This window comes from Ischnura elegans, chromosome 7 (genome assembly GCF_921293095.1).
Source record: "Ischnura elegans chromosome 7, ioIscEleg1.1, whole genome shotgun sequence".
Lineage (NCBI taxonomy): Eukaryota > Metazoa > Arthropoda > Insecta > Odonata > Coenagrionidae > Ischnura > Ischnura elegans.
Genome location: NC_060252.1, coordinates 98,014,044 through 98,030,422, shown reverse-complemented (window position 1 = coordinate 98,030,422; position 16,379 = coordinate 98,014,044). Strand labels below are relative to the sequence as shown.

The window sequence follows — 16,379 nt, the reverse complement described above, 5'->3', positions numbered from 1 at the left end:
ACAGAGCTACCGCGCGACTGGTTTGCGTGGGGGGTGAACACGACTCCGGCCTCAAGGCCCCTTGGCCTTGAGGCCGGGCCTCATTGGATTCCCATCCGGCCGTCCGGCCGACAATCCGCCTCAACGCATCGCCACACACGTTCAGTTTGGCCTCAAGGCCCGGACTGTACAGTCCGGGCCTTGAGGCCGGGCCGGAACGTGTGTGGTGGGCCTTACACTTCTCCGTTTATGGACAGTTGTTTCTGTAGTGTAGTGGTTATTACGTGCGCCTCACACGCGCAAGGTCCCCGGTTCGATCCCGGCCAGAAAATTTCTGTTCTCTAGATGTTTCCTAGTCTTAACAAGGCGCCGAAACTTTTAAGTATTAAGATATTTTTAGGCTTATTATCATTTTTTTACCTATTACATCTGCCGTTAATGGCCAGCTACGACATGAGCTCACTGAGAGCCTCGTAAGTATACAACGGATCAGAGCTCACTCGCAAGGGTTTATAATGTCCTTTCAATCAGAGAGATAGTCCTTTTTAAATTTTAAAGCTTGCCTCGACTAATAATTTTATTGAATTTGAATAGCTGCCCCTTAAGCTATTATATTTTTATTCCCAAAACCCATAACTTATATATTTTTATTCCGTTGTCCAAATTCACTTAAAGTGATGCTGCCGTGTCATTCAGTCGTATTTATGTAAAATTAATACTTTTCATGACATAAACTTGGACAGAGAATTTGGTCTCTATTTTGCTATCAATATTAAAAGTCGGTTGTTAATTTCAGTACAGAGTATGATCGCGCATTAAAATTATGACGTGATAGTTAGAGATGCGTGAAAATCGCAAATGCGATGTGCGCAAATAAATGCGACATAGATGCGATGACTGGACTTTTATGATATTTATACGCAAATTTGCCTTTTCGACGGCAAAATTCGTACATTTTGTGCCGAGCCCAGTTTAAATGCTCCGCTGACACTCACCGCTTAAAGCACGTGAGCGACTGGCCTGCTGCTTATTGGCTGGGACTCTACGTGGCCGCGAACTACTAGTGGGCGCGGGCAAGCTACATATCCGCCACTATACGTCTAATTCCTTATATTATTATTGTACTACAATATAATTATTTAAAATGTTCTGTAGTTTGTCATATAACTGTGTTTCACTACGTTTTATCGTCATCTACCTCATTATGAAAATAAAAATAGACGCTACAACATGCGATAAACTGTCATTGAAAGTGCGATAAAATAAAAATGAAAGTGCGATTTTCACATATCTCTAGCGATAATACTTTGTGATTTCCATTTTTCCATCATTAATGATTGTGAAGTCCTTCACCACGTTCAAGCTTCTAGTTTCGATGTAATTCCTGACTTACCGTTGCTGATGAAAGGTGGTGGGACTCGTTTCACATATGGCGTAATATCTGGTTTCTTCCCGGCGAACAATAGGGGTTAAGATTTCACGGGTCTCACACCGGAAGAAGTCCTCCATATCTCCTTTCAACGTTTCGATGCGCAGTGCAACTCACCCATCGCCCTCAGGGATTCAGGAATTCAATGTCATTGTGGTAGACCGCGGAACCCTTATGAAGTAGGACTAGACTGATGGTTGAAATCGATGGAGTACAGCGCAGGGTGGACATATTTGTCAAGATTTTCAACGGTAAAAAGTCCAGCGTTTCCAATACGTTAGGGGAGCTCGGATTGGAATCTTTAGAGGAGCGTTAGGAAAAATTTAGGCTGAATTTACGTAGTGGATTCCAGGAGAATTTCTCAGACGACGCGAAAAATATCCTTCGTTTGCAGTAGAAACGGGACTCTGGGCGGGTCACACTCCCGGAGTAGGGTCCGTAGACTCTCACTTTTCACCCTCACCACGGAAGGGGTAGGACATGGAAGGATGAAGGAAGGAGGCGCCGCCGCTATAGGAGCCCGACGACGCGACGCCTCCTGGGTTAGGATAGGTGTGGAAGGGTAGGGATGTGGAATCCCGCACCGTCACAGAGGCGAACGGCTCCTACTACTAGCGAAACCATGCTCCCTTTTAGTGCCAACCGATTTTCTAGACACTATACCAAAAGTGCCGAGGCATTTTTGCTGATTCTTCAGTAGGTAAGGGAAAAAACTTAGGTCTTAAAAACAAGTAAAGGTATATGTTCAGAAACTTTAGGAAATCTTTATTATATGTGGTTTAAACTTTTTATTATATTATTTGACGAATTTTTGGTAGTATGAGTTAATTTTTATAATTTAAAGAAAATAGCTAATGTTAAAATAAAATGAACATTGGCAACTGTATGATTAGTTCATTATCAGCATCTAAGAGTGACATTGCCTGAGGAGCGCGATAGCGCTCCATGCACTTTTCGCGAGAGATAGGAGGGGCACGATAGCGCTCTCCTGCACTCTAAGGCTTAATGTTTCTACAGAAAAGAAAAAAATTTCCTATGAGGAAGGAAATTTCTACAATTTTTCGCAGATATCCTTCGCTTGCATTCGTTCTATGATGGACGTTAAAATGATGTCACGAGGGGTGGATGGAGACTATTAACGGGACTCCTTGTGCGATCATCCCGTCCGCCAGCGCTCTCCACCATCCCTTTCGCATCCCTTTCTTGGTAGCAATCCGCCCTTTGGACCCCCGTATTTCGTATGAATATTGAAGAGATGGTAAGGGAAGCATGGGATGAGTTAGAAGCTGGAATGAAAGTGGGAGGAATGATGTTCAAATCAGTGAGATTCGCGGATGATCAGGCGTTGATTAGCCAGTCAGCGAGGGGCTTCAGGCTCTAGTGGATGCGTTATACAAGCGTTGCGAGGAGTATGGTATGAGGATTAATCACAAGAAAACTAAAGTTATGCGGTTTTGTAAACCATCACGAGCGAGGAATGTGAGACTTAAGATAAACGTGGGTGGTGAAAAACTTGAGCAGGTTGAGCAGTTCAACTATTTAGTCAGTACGTTAGAGGGAAACGGATACAGTAGTAAGGACATTAGGAAGAGAATTGCATTAGTAAAGGAGGCGTTCATGAGCAGGAAGGAGCTTCTGAGAGGATCGTTGTGTAAGAGTTTAAAGAAAAGGTTAGTGAAGAGTTTGATCTGGAGTGTAGCGCTCTACGGTGCGGAAACGTGGACATTGAGGAATGAGGACGAGAGAAGATTGGAAGCATTCGATATGTGGGTATGAAGAGGATTGGAGAGGGTGAAATGGACGGAGAGGAAAAGGAACGACGAAGTGCTGGATATGGTTGGCGAGGAGAGGCAGCTTTTAGATGAGGTACGGAGCAGTCAGAATGTATGGATGGAGCGAATAATTAGCGGGGAGGGGATGTTTGAAACGGTGTTAGAGGGTAGAATGTTATGGAAACGAGGGAGGGGAAGGAAAAGAATAGGATTTTTAGATGGTTTGAAAGGGAGTAGGCCTTACAGTGAATTGAAGAATGCAGCGCTGGAAGGAAAGGGAGGCTCCCAGATCACTTCTTTAGTACTCCATAGAAACCTACCTTAATCGGTAGATTATTGTAATATAATGGGAGATTCGAATGAAGGGGGAGTCCTCTCCTTGACCTGTACCATGCCGGTTTGCGCCCTCGCAAGACCCGCGACTCCTTCACCTCCAACGCCGGTCTTCTCCCTCGAAAGATTCGCGGCTCCTTTAGCACCAGCGCCTATCTGTGCCCTCGCAAGACCCGCGACTCCTCCTATGCCCCGCGACTTACGCCGTGCTCCGAACATCTTACTGCACTGTACGTATGATAAATGTCGGTCAACCAATCAGTTACTTTTATTCTTCCCTTAATGTCACTACGACAATAAGAAGAAAATAAAGCAAATAGACTGCAATAGAGAGAGATTTTATATGTCGTTCTCTGCCGGTACTATCAGGGATAGCAACGGTTTCTTGACTTATAAAATTAATAACATCACTCGAAAGGAAGACTCATCGCATGTTAATTTTTTTCATTGATCAAACCATATATGGATTTACAATAGGAAATGCTAATCGTTGCTAAGTTTTGCCTTTCAATGAATTTACACGCTTTTTTTATTATGTCTAATATTTTATGATCGTGTGGTGCGCAATTAAGAATTTTCATTCAGGTGGCAAGTTGGTTCTCGGTCACTCCCTACCAAGCACCGTAGAGATGGATATGAAGGCCTTATGTAGATATACGAGTAAAAGTAACATTAAAATAGGGAAGCAAATACTGATAGAGGTGGATGAATTCGGTTATTTGGGAAGCAACATAACTAGTGACGGGAGAAGCAAGAAAGAAATCAACAGCAGAATAGCCCAGGGGAAGAGAGCATTCCACCAAAAGAGAGACCTGCTTACAGCGGGAAACTTAAATATGGAAGTAAAGAAACAATTTATAAGAACCTACATTTGGAGTATGCTTCTATACGGAAGTGAGGAATGGACAATGACCGCAGCGGAGATAGCAAGGATAGAGGCCTTCGAAATGTGGTGCTACAGAAGAATGATGAAAATCAAATGGATCGACCGAGTTAGTAACGAGGAAGTCCTAAGAAGGGTAGGAGAGAAGAGAAGCCTAATGAAAACTTAAGCAAGAAGACGGAACAACCTTATAGGCCACATCTTGAGACATGATGGCCTGATGAAGACAATCGTCTAGGGACAAGTGGAAGGCAAGAACGGAAATGGAAGACCTCGAACAAAATATATGGAACAAGTAAAGAAGGATGTGAAAGTGAAGAAATACGTAGGTGTGAAAAGATTAGCTGATAGGAGTGCTGCGTGGAGGGCTGCGTCAAACCAATCCTAGGATTATTGACCAGTGATGATGATAATGACGAGTAAAAGTAGTCACGGAGATGTGTCATCGTTGTATTTTTCCAGAGTTTTTTATTGTTTTTTTTTGCTGGCCTCGGTGTCGATGGGACAAAATCATTGCCTGCCAAACCGTAGGTCGCGAGTTCGAATCCCGCCTGGGTAGGTGATCTCTATCCAGGGCGTGGATGTTTATGTCATGCTACATTAATTCCTCCGATGTAAAAGGCCCCTACGTGCTGTTTACGGGGGAATGGAAAAAAATAAAATTAATAAAATGAACTGAAAAATGATGAAAATAAAAAAAATTGAACTTCAGTGGTAACACTTCCCATTTCTTACCATTGCTACAATTTCCTTTAGCTTTATGCACTTGTGTTCTTTAATTTCGAGGTTTTGATTCTCGTTTTAATTTATATACTTCATTATCGGCATATTTTAGGTAGATTTCATTCCCGTTACATTATATGTATTTTGTTTCTTGTTATGTATTATTTATTATCTTGTTATTGCGCCTCTGTAAATTGGCAATAATTTCTGTATGTGGGCTTTTGAAGTAAATAAATAAAATGGATTTAGGTACTGTACAGCGTGTTTTTTAGGACTGGTTATTTTTTTGGAAGCTTTGCACGTCATTCATGTTGTTTTTTTTAATGTGTCGGTTTAAGAGATTGGTGTCGCTGTCTTCTTGACATAACTACATCCTCTCTGTTGGAGAAATCCACAAACTTGAGAACGCCATTCATATGTTTTGCTGACCTGCATTAAGTGGAGGGATTATCGTCCGCCTAACCTTTCCTAATCACTCACTTCCTCACGGCTGGGCACAAGTTGACGTAAATGTGAACGCCCTCATTTCTGAAAGGGGAAGGCGTCTGTCTTCCTCCCCAAGGTTCTTTCTTTCTTCTCGCCATGTTATTTTTCATCCTTTTAACCTCGTTTTTAAGAATTACAATACCCCATGTTTTCAGGCGCAGACACATCTCTGTGACCCATATTTCTTCTGTTTGTCCAGGATTTACTCCGATGTCAACCTCTGTGAACTTTTTGAGAAGACATTGTGCTCATTTTAAGCTGCTTAACACGTGGCTCTAACCATGTCTAAGTTTTGTGGTGGAAACCATAACAAGCACATACCGTGGTCTGAATTTAACCAAGGTCTGCAATCATTTAGGTGCGTTGTTTTTTTTAGTAACCACGAAGAACATATAATGTGAGTGAGTCGACTCGGGATACCACTTATATTATCTCTTTTTTATGAATTTTGTTTTACACGGGGCATGTAATTACACCGTTCAGAACTGCATTTCTTCTCGATTTTGCGTGAAATTACGCGAATACAGTGACGGAAGTTAAACACGGCTCGATTTGCCTACCTGAATTCAGGAATTCTCGCATGGGGTCCAGCAATGAACTGCCTCAAAGGACGCAGTTTGAAATGCGCTTATAGCAATTAAGTCAGATTGTGCAAGTTCTTTCTCCGTGTAAAACGGACTTGAAGACACATATTACGAATTTCTCATTTTTAAAATCAAAGAAAGTTTTACCTACCTCTTTCTTTCGTACTTTTTGAGTTATTTGTGCCTTTTACCTAGTTTCTTTATTAATATATCAGAATTGCACAAGACTGAGCTGGAAGGAAAGCTATATTTCCCGGTACTTTGATCAGGTTATTAGAATTCATCATCATCAATAGTCTTCTTCGAACGTCCGCGTCATTCGCACGATACATGCATTTGATCTTCATTAATTTTCTATAACTCCACATTCCGACAATAATCCATCCTTGATTTCTCCGATGATTCCATCGTCCTTGCCTCACAACCATAGAGAAACATGCTTCATGTAATAAGTCCTAATAAATTGCTTCATGACTGCAGCGCTCATATTTTCAGCTTCAAGAAGACTCCTTCTTTCAGGAAATGCACTCATTGAGTAGGCTTTTTTACGGACTTATTATCCTGACAAAAGTAAATCGAATGTATTGGGTGTGAACACGGAACTAGATTTTTTTTAAGGTGACGAGTATGATTAAGGCTCTTGTTGTGGAGAGGAAGGGGGACTATCGCTTAAGCTTGTGATTTAACTATGACTTATCTATGATTAGAAAAAATATTTTAAGGTTCAACATTTTCTTAGGATATTCGTAATTTAAGAGGAATGTGTTACTATTTTTTTCAGTCCCATTTATGTTGGTTCCAATTTTTTAAATAAGTACCGGTAAATCTGCGAACTTTCTTTGCGATAATTAATGACAATTGATTACTTTCAAAAATATAACCTTATGCTAATCTTATCCCTCATTGTTAACCTTTATGTTGGCACTTAAAATTTCAGAACTCAAGTGGGTCGGAACATGGATTTTTTATATTGACAGGGAGAGAAGTGCATGCAAAGGCAACATTTATTGTCAACTTATCTTTTCCTGACCCGTCAAAAAGGATAGATATGGGCATGCCGATTATTTTCTGATATTTATTCACTGTATAGTGAAACTGGGAAAGTATATTTGAATTCTGTCTGACTACTTCAATCTTCAGATATTTCGGCTCCATTGTTGGGGAATAAGATTATGATCTATGGCGAGGGCTCCTTTCCATGTTCAGTCAATAGATTCTAGAAGAACTATCTGTTATACAAATAGGGAGACTAATCGTAGTTAACTTGTATTTATTGATTCCTGGATTGATTGGTAAGGTATAAACAATAATTATGTATGCGTAGAACTCTGAGAAATATGCTCAAAATATGATCAATCAAAAATAGTTTAACTCATACAGAGGTGTAAAAAATTCGTCTGCGCCCTAAATTATGAGTGGAAACTTGTTTACTGTAGCCGAATCCGGGAAAGAGAGTGAAAATTATAGGTGTTAAAAAATTACGTTCGTCCACGAAAACACGTGGATCGTGGAAGTTGCGTCGAAGAACGCGTCGTTGATGGAATTGTGCAATTTCAGCATCATCTCATCGATCATCGCCGGTACAGAGCCGAAACGCGGACAATGGTGGTTTATCTTTTAAAAAGCGTGAAAAATATCCCTTCATCACCTTCCCCGTCTCGGTTGGCTCCCTTAGTCCAACGATGGCATTCGACCAGTTCCGCCAACGTCAGCGTGACGTAATATACCCCCCCAATGTTCGCGGGAAAAATGGGAGCGATTTCACGCCTCCAATCGGAGACATTAGTTGAAGGAAATGCTCCTAGCGGAAACGTTGGAGTTTTTCTTTATCGCACAACTGCAACGCGCTTTCTCGAAGAATGGGGTCGTAGGCAAGGCAATTTGTCGTCGACTTTTCGTTATTCATTTTCTTTTCTTTTTTTCCAACCCTGTGTCTTTCTTCGTAGTCTGAAAGGGGGCGTTAGCCGAACCGCTCCCATGCAAGAGAATGTAAGCATACAAACCACTCACCACCGCTTAGGCAGAATGCTTTTTCCTCTGAATGGGGAGGGGTCGAGGGACCCACTGCTCCTTTTTAAAAAGTCCTCCAGGGGGCTTGACATGGGTCACCTGCTTTATTTGCAAGTGGCTCTCTATTCACGTAAGGCAGACACGAGGCTTTTCATGCGTCGGAAGAGAAATTGCAGGGCAAGCAAGCGACTATGCTTAGGAGAGTGGTAGATAAAGGTAGTTTCCTGATGTGAAATACTCGCTCCGGAAGTCATCGGTCGCCTCGAGACAGTTGAGTTGACTCCTGTAGATGCTGCACTACAGAAGATATTAATAAGTCAAGAGGGGGCATGAGTTACTTTCATCTCGTGAAATGCCAGTATATGTATATTGAAGGAATAATTTCCCACCAGGTGTGTTTTCGGATAATTGGTCCCAACGTTTCGAAGGCTGAGTCTGCCATCGTCTTCAGGGGTAGAATATAGGTATACCGTAGTATGTAGTAGAATATATACAGATTGTTTCAAGAGGACTCCGCAATAACTACTATTACACTATTGTTACGTGACATCCCACGGTGTGTAGCATGACGATTTTCCATAATCATGTTACGTACAGCATCCACGTTTTCTTGAGTGACGGCGGTTTTCGGTCGTCACTGAGGCTAGAGCGTCCTCGCTGAAACTCTGCATACCAGCGATAAACGGCGCTTCTTCGCCAAAAAAAACAACGAAAAGTTCAATAACGCATTCTTACTGGGCGATGCTTCGTCGAAAGTTATTGAAAATTATGGTGCGGTAGTATTCATGACTTAAAAGGGTGGTTTCCTATTATTTTTTATTGCCTGAATCGAAAGATTATTACTCCTGGAGTACTTATTTCACGCTTTTAGATTTTCGAATGACGATATCTATTTTTCGTGATTAAACGAAAATTGAAAATTCTCAAGCGCGCGAAAACGCGACGGCTAAGTAGGAATGATGGGAAAAAGACCGTGTGACGTATTTCTGGTTCCAGCTGTCGGCGTGTGAGGTGAGCTTTGGACGAGGCTTGAGAGCTGATACGACGCAGGCTACTAGTAGGTAGCTGAGTACCTTGCTAGCAAGTAGCGCTTGGGTTAAATATGGATTATTATTCCCCTATCAAGCGAAGGAAACTTTCCGAACTTAGGCAATTTTAATGGGTGATTATTAAGAGATGTTTCCCTGAGCTCTGTGCCTCATGCATGCATTGGTAACCTCAGACAATGTAAAACTCCTATCCACTCGTATAGAAACTAGGTCCCTGTGACGTCACGTGGAGTGGAATCGCATGGGCGCCAATCTGGCCTTTTTCAAATGAGGTTAAAATTGACCATTAACATTCGTCTAAACTGGGATTTCTAAAACCAAATAATTTTTATATTATGAATACACTAACTGTGGGTAAGGAATCGCATTCAATGCCTTTTGTTTTCTTTGATGAAGGAAACTATCCTATTCCATCTCGTACAGCGACTTGAGAACTTAGGCACGCCACCGTTTTAAAACTATCAGGCCGATCTTAATGAAACTTTGCATAAGCATTAACCAACTAAAAAAGTTGTTTATAAACACCATTTATGGTTTCTAGGTGATAAGGAACGTTCTATTCCCGGTACTTAAAAGGATACCTTCGTATTACTGACCCCAGCGCTCAGTAGTACCCTATTAATATTACCTAGTTGCGTACAATTAGGCTTATAGTTTGTTATCATTTGTCTCAATTCTTTAGCTCGGGATGTGAGTAGATTTGGGTCGAGCAACTTTTTTATGCGTATTTCATAAGACCTAACACCCGAATCATAATTTGCACGTCCCAACATAAGCGTAACTACTGTCTATAAAAAAATCAAGACGCCCTAGTTTTAGGAGCTCTGCCTTTTAAGTGTAGTATCTAAATCCAATGCAGTAAAAAAGGACTTCATTTTTACTGTGGACTCCTGTAAAATACTATCAAATTCCTAGGATATCTTGTTATTATTTTTTTAAATACCCACTTTTTTACGCCTTTTGTTCAACTTTGGGCTCAAAGTATTCCGTTAAGTTTCATTGAAATAACTTTAAATTTTGCTACAGTAAAGGATATTTCATTCTAAACTGATTGTAGGAAATATATTAATTGTACCACAAAAATGGAAGACGTGATTGCAAATAACGCCAACCTCAGCAACCTTAAAAAACCGATGGCACATTTGAGAATATAATTTTTTTATCTTTTATTATTTCATTTCCACATATCCTGAAAACAGCTGCCGATGGTCTTTACAGTGAGGATTCCAACAGATAGCAATTTGACAAGAACGATCACCCATGGGATTTGGGTTGGTGAGGTGTTACGAGTGTTGTCTTCCCACTCCGGTAGGCCCGGGATCAAATCCCCGCGGCGGTAGAAATTATTTGGAGATTGTCCGATCCCTACTTGAGGCCTTGGTGGAGAGTATTTCAAGTGCAATACTCTGTCCGTCGGATGGGACGTTAAGTCGTGGTCCTCTCAAATAACCTCAACTGTCGGTAGACTCCTCCAGCTACTATAAAGGCCGTTTTACACGGGGCACGGAATTGCGCAGGTTAGAGCTGCATTAATTTCTAAAATGGCGTGGAATTGCGCGAATGCATGAATGAAATCAGAACAGGGGCTATTTCGCCGTCTCGCATCCGCGCATTCTCGCATGTGTTTTAGCAATTCACCGCTTTACACGACGCAATTATGATTGCGCCTCCGCATGTACGTCAGATTGCGCAATTCCGTGTACCGTGTAAAACGGCCTTAAGAATATCAATCCCTGCATAGAGGTACCTTATCCAGGTGGGACTCGAACCCGCGACCTTCCGGACTTGTAGGGGAGGACTTACCTCGTCGAGGTCGGCACATGAAAGTAATGATGCTGTGTGCTGTACATGTACAATGTACATGGGATACATGTGGAAGTTCCTTTTTGCACATTGTGTGGTGGCACCTAGTATTTATTAGTAGTATTAATTTTTATTTTCGTAATGGATCGACCGAGTTAGTAACGAAGAAGTCCTAAGAAGAGTAGGAGAGAGGAGAAGCCTCATGAAAACCTTGATAAGAAGACGGAACAACCTTATAGGCCACATCTTGAGACATGATGGCCTGATGAAGACAATCGTCGAGGGACAAGTGGAAAACAAGAACCGAAAAGGTAGACCTCGAACAAAATATATGGAACAAGTAAAGAGAGATGTGAAAGAGAAGAAATACGTAGGTGTGAAAAGATTAGCTGATAGGAGAACTGAGTGGAGAGCTGCGTCAAACAAATCCTAGAATTTTTGACCAGCGATGATGATGATGAAAACTACATGCCATAGTGAGGTTAGTACATATTGGCTAAAACATAGTCACTCCTCACCAAACACAGGAGAGGTGGATCTCGTTTTAACATGTAGATGCAATTTTTTCTATTTTGGGTGGGAAGTAGAAAGAATCTTTAGCATTAGACTCATGTCGGCTTCCATTCTCAATATCAGCCTTTCAAGTCACTCCCTCTGCAGCTGTCCCCGCTGCACGTTTTCACAATGCAGTGACTGCGCCCAAGAGTAATGCCAGTCTTGACTCAATCTCTTCTCTGTACTTTTTTTCCGTGAGCGCTGCGCCCAGCTGGGAGACGTCCAACTTCAGTCGTCCCAATAGACAAGATGCATTCTAAATGCATCTCAATGGACGGTGACTTGGATGCTATTTAAGTATTCTACCAATAAGCGTAGGTTTTCATGGAGTATTCACGCATTCAGCACGTCTTGCAGTATCCCCTCCCGAAATAGTCTTCCCTCTTCAATTCAAAATAAGGCCTTCCCTTTAAGGCCAAAAATCCCTTTAATTCTATTTAAAAATCCCATTTTCTTCCTTCCTCTCCCTCGTTCACCCATAGGTGAACGGAGGATATCACCATATCGTACCAGACCATATCTTCAGGAGCAAATTATGATTTTTATTTTTTTAAATCAGAATTTGCGTTTTAAGATGATGATAATTCATTGAAACCCAAGTCGCGCTCTGATAAAAAAATAAGTGGTATAAGTAATTGTCTGATATACAGGAAAGCTTATGATCGAATACCACAAAGAAAATCAAGAGTTAGTGAATTTTGATTTTGATAATTATCGTATTTAAAAATACACATCAGAGACCTATGACGAGAAACCACTACTATTTTCACAGGAATCGCTCCATTAGTTCTTCATCGAGAGGAAATCCTTCAAATTGGAGACATATACTGGAACATTCATGGTGCCCTTTCCAACGTTGAGTTTGCCTCAGCAACACAATTTACTCATGATATTAATAGCTCTTCCTTTTTCTCTACTATTCCTTTTTTATCGAATCCGAAAATTTTATGTTCTTTTTAATCGCATGCATATTTCATTTAAGGTGTTAAATCGTGGATTCCGATTTTATGCATTAAAAGTAGGCTTGCAAGCCATTAATAGTCGGTAGAGGTGGTTTAATTTCGGAGTCAGCTTTTTAGCCAGCTGCTGAATTACAGCAATGAGTTCACGAAAGAAGAAGTTTTGGCAGAGGTGCTTTCAAACTAATTTTTCGTCATTTTTTGAAAGCGATTCATCCGAATGTAACATAAAACTATTACTAATTTTATGCAAAACTTTTTTGAACATTTTGCTAGCCTTTTTAAATAAATAAAATTTTGTTGCCAGTTTGTTTAGTGTCACAAGCCTTGTCAGCTTATATTTTTCTATTAATAGTGTTTCTCAATTTGGTATATATCCTTATGGTTATCCCATTTTTATGAATTGATTCGAAAAAAACATGATTGTGTTTAGAGTTCAGTTGATGGCAAGTTTGCTTTTGGGTTTTGAAATTATTTGTCATAAAGAAAAATAGGTGTTACTAGTTTTGTTTGTCGTGAGTATATGGTGACTTAGAGGTTCGCTCTCGATACCGTTACAATGCTGATAACCTCAAAATAATGTAAGTAGATGTCTTTGAGTTCAGTAAATATTCTTCGCAAAGTTGTGATCTCCCACTCCTAGCCGACTCAGACCGCGGAGACAGTATGCGCCCTGGTAGCTGTAATACCAAGCCTCCCTCATACATGTTGCCCTACAAGTGAAATATATTGTGTAAGGGTCCATAATCACGCAATTTTACTTCTCCACAAGACTTGTCCCATCTTAATGCAGAGTAGAAGAGCATCATTTCCAATTTGCATTCATTACTCAAGTGGACATGTGAAATGAGTGACATTCCTATTGACTTGTATACTCCTGTCTTCTCATCTCGTCTCGTAATGTTAATCTCCATCCCTGAATGAGCTTCTGCTCCAGCAACAACTTCTTGGATTTTCTCATCGCCCTCATTATAGCGTCCCGCGTCTGAAGAAGACTTGTATTGACAAGATATGAGCAGCTGTAGTAATTTTCAATAAATATTTATTCATCTCAACCGGTTTCGACGTTTATACATACGTCATTTTCGAGACAGCTCTTGAAAATGACGTGTGTGTATACGTTGAAATCAGTTGAGATAAATAAATGAGTCTACGAAACTAAAAATTACTACGGCTGTTCCATGGCCATTGCCCATAAGGACTCTCGGACGCCGCCCCTCCCAAAGATTTGAGAAAGGAAACAAAATTAATTACCCATTCAATTATAATTATACATATACTTAACTAAAGTGTTTTTTCAATCGCATGCATCGAAAATGTAGGAAAAGCACGCAAAAATAGCGCGAGAAGTTCGTATTTAAAGCCGTGGTGCGCTGGCCAGAACGCCCCAATCCGACACCATGCAGTTATATGAAGAGTGGTATATTGGTGGGGGCTGCTGGTGCTATGACGCGTCCAAGCTTGTGCCTTATGGAAGTCTTGGGACGCCGCCCGAGCATGCGCAGAGCGACATATCTAGTGAGTTGACATCGCCGCGCCGCCCGGCGGCCGTATAATCTTGGTGTTGCAGTGCAGTTGCAGAATACCTTGTTTTGGTGACCAGTTGACTTATTATGTCTAAATTGTTTTAATGTAAATAGGCCTAGTTATAGTTGAGTTTATCAAGTTTGTGATTGTTAGCGTTTTAGTGTTAGTGATTGTTTTGTGCATTAGAGCGTCATCATAGGTAAATAAATAAAAGATCGTAACACTTTTCCACAAGATTCTTCTGGTGGAAAAGTGCAACGATCTTTTATTTATTTAAATATGTCTAACTTCCACCAATTGAAGCCTGAATCTGTTGAAATCAGTCATCATAATCTCTAGATTGCCTCAAAAACTCTCTAAAATACACAAAATATTAGAAAATGTTGACCCCCCGGTGGAGTGTGCCCCTCCCAGCATTTGACTCACGAGCCGCCACTGCGGCTGTTCTTATTTTGTTACCATGAGTTTTCAAAAATGTAACCTCGTCGACAATTGATCTGATGACTACTAAAATTTAAAACTAGAGTGCCTGCCACTGCGAAGGGCAACACAATATATATTGTACGTACGTTTAGAATTTATGTTGCAAAGGTATACACAATTATTAAGATTGTTCATTTACAAAATAGTGATGTACACTGTGTATCCTACAAAGAATGGTAACTTTGAATTTATCATCGTATTCATGCAATGGTCGGGCAATATATTATTTGATCTGGTTGTTTTTCTGGTATATATTGCGCTTTGCAAACGGGAGGATCGCTATAATTTCTTTCGCGATGGCATGTGTTCTTAAAAGTCCCAAGGAAAGAAAATGGAGTTGGAAATTTAGGATCGGGGGTTATTAATGGAGGTGGGTGGTATTTTTTATTTCAAATGAGGAAGAGAGAAACTTTTCAAGATCATCTATGTTTATTTTAATGTCACATATCAGCAAATGCATCACCAAAACGTACGAAAACACTAAGTATTGATAAGGAAGCTCTTAGAAACCTACATCATAATTATGATTAGTAGTCAATATCTTACTCAATTCGATATACCGATTTATCAGGCCTAAGAACTTTTTCTCGGAGGATTTATTTACGAGAACCACTGGAACTTACCCTTCCGACTCCATACGTCCTATGCCTCAGACAAATGGTTATGTTATTTTTTTCTTATTTATGGCTCTAATCTCTGGTATTCCCTGTCGTTATTGGTGAAAAGTCCTTTTCTCTCCTTATTTTCAAAGAAAAAACCAATCAGTTATTACCTCAGCGAGCACACGACGTCAATAAAGTAAATTATGTTAATAGCATGGCATTGAAAGTTATCTGAGAAATTTTTGTCCTATTTTTATCTTCCTCCTCCTAATTACTGCGTGTTCTCAACACGTACTAATTGTTAGTGTGATTTTAATATGGCGTATTTTTTTGTTTTTCATTGATGCCAAGATAACTGTGCTATGTACATTTAAATTTGTGTTATTTGGGCAGGAATAGTCATATGCATTTGAATTTGTCCAAATGATGAAACCCACAGCATAAATAAACATTTAAATAGGCTGGTTCACTTCCGAACTATATTTCACTCATCGAAATTCCTCCATAGCAATGAGACCACGTTGCTCGCTCACAGTGCAACACGATAAATGTTGGGGAAGGCCAAATGTTTGCGCCGACGAACTTGCAAAGTGGCATGGTATCTGAGGGGGTGGAGGGAGATGTGGAGAGGGGGATTTAATGGTGCGGGGAGGGGGTGGGGGTGAGGAGGATCCTGGAGGTGGAAGTGGACGTAGCGGCGGCGCTGTGAAGTGGAATGGAGAAAGAATTGCTCGTCCTGTAATGATCCCGCCCGTTTCTGAGGGAATGCCGCCACATGATGCACGATCATTCGGAAGAACTGTCTGCGTCTGTGCTCTAAGGAGGTTGGTTCGAAAAGGATTACCGTCAAGAGAGATATCTTTGGTCCAACTTTTCATGATTCCTTGGAAACAAGCAAACTCATCAAAAACAGTAGAATAACTTTGTAAGGCTCATTGGCGCAGCAAGGGGGAGTTCTGGGGGATAATACCCCCACCAGAGCTCAGAGAATGTTTGTTACAAAAATATTTTAATGTGTCAAACTATGTAAGTAATATTATGGGAAGGGATGACTCAACCAGAAAACCATACTATTCACAGAACCAAAGCTCTTTAAAACTCCTTTCTATTATTATTTTTATTGTTATTCTTATAAAATACTTTAAATTTAATCCATTTTACTTAATTGGATTAATATTACTTAAAGGATTGGTAAACCATGG

The 16,379-nt window shown here is 40.6% G+C and overlaps 1 non-coding gene across 1 annotated transcript; it reads left to right on the top strand.

The window, feature by feature from the left end:
- Positions 1-238: 238 nt before the first annotated feature.
- On the top strand, positions 239-311 carry Trnav-cac. The gene has a single exon. It is a non-coding gene; the product is annotated as a tRNA-Val (tRNA).
- Positions 312-16,379: the final 16,068 nt, after the last annotated feature.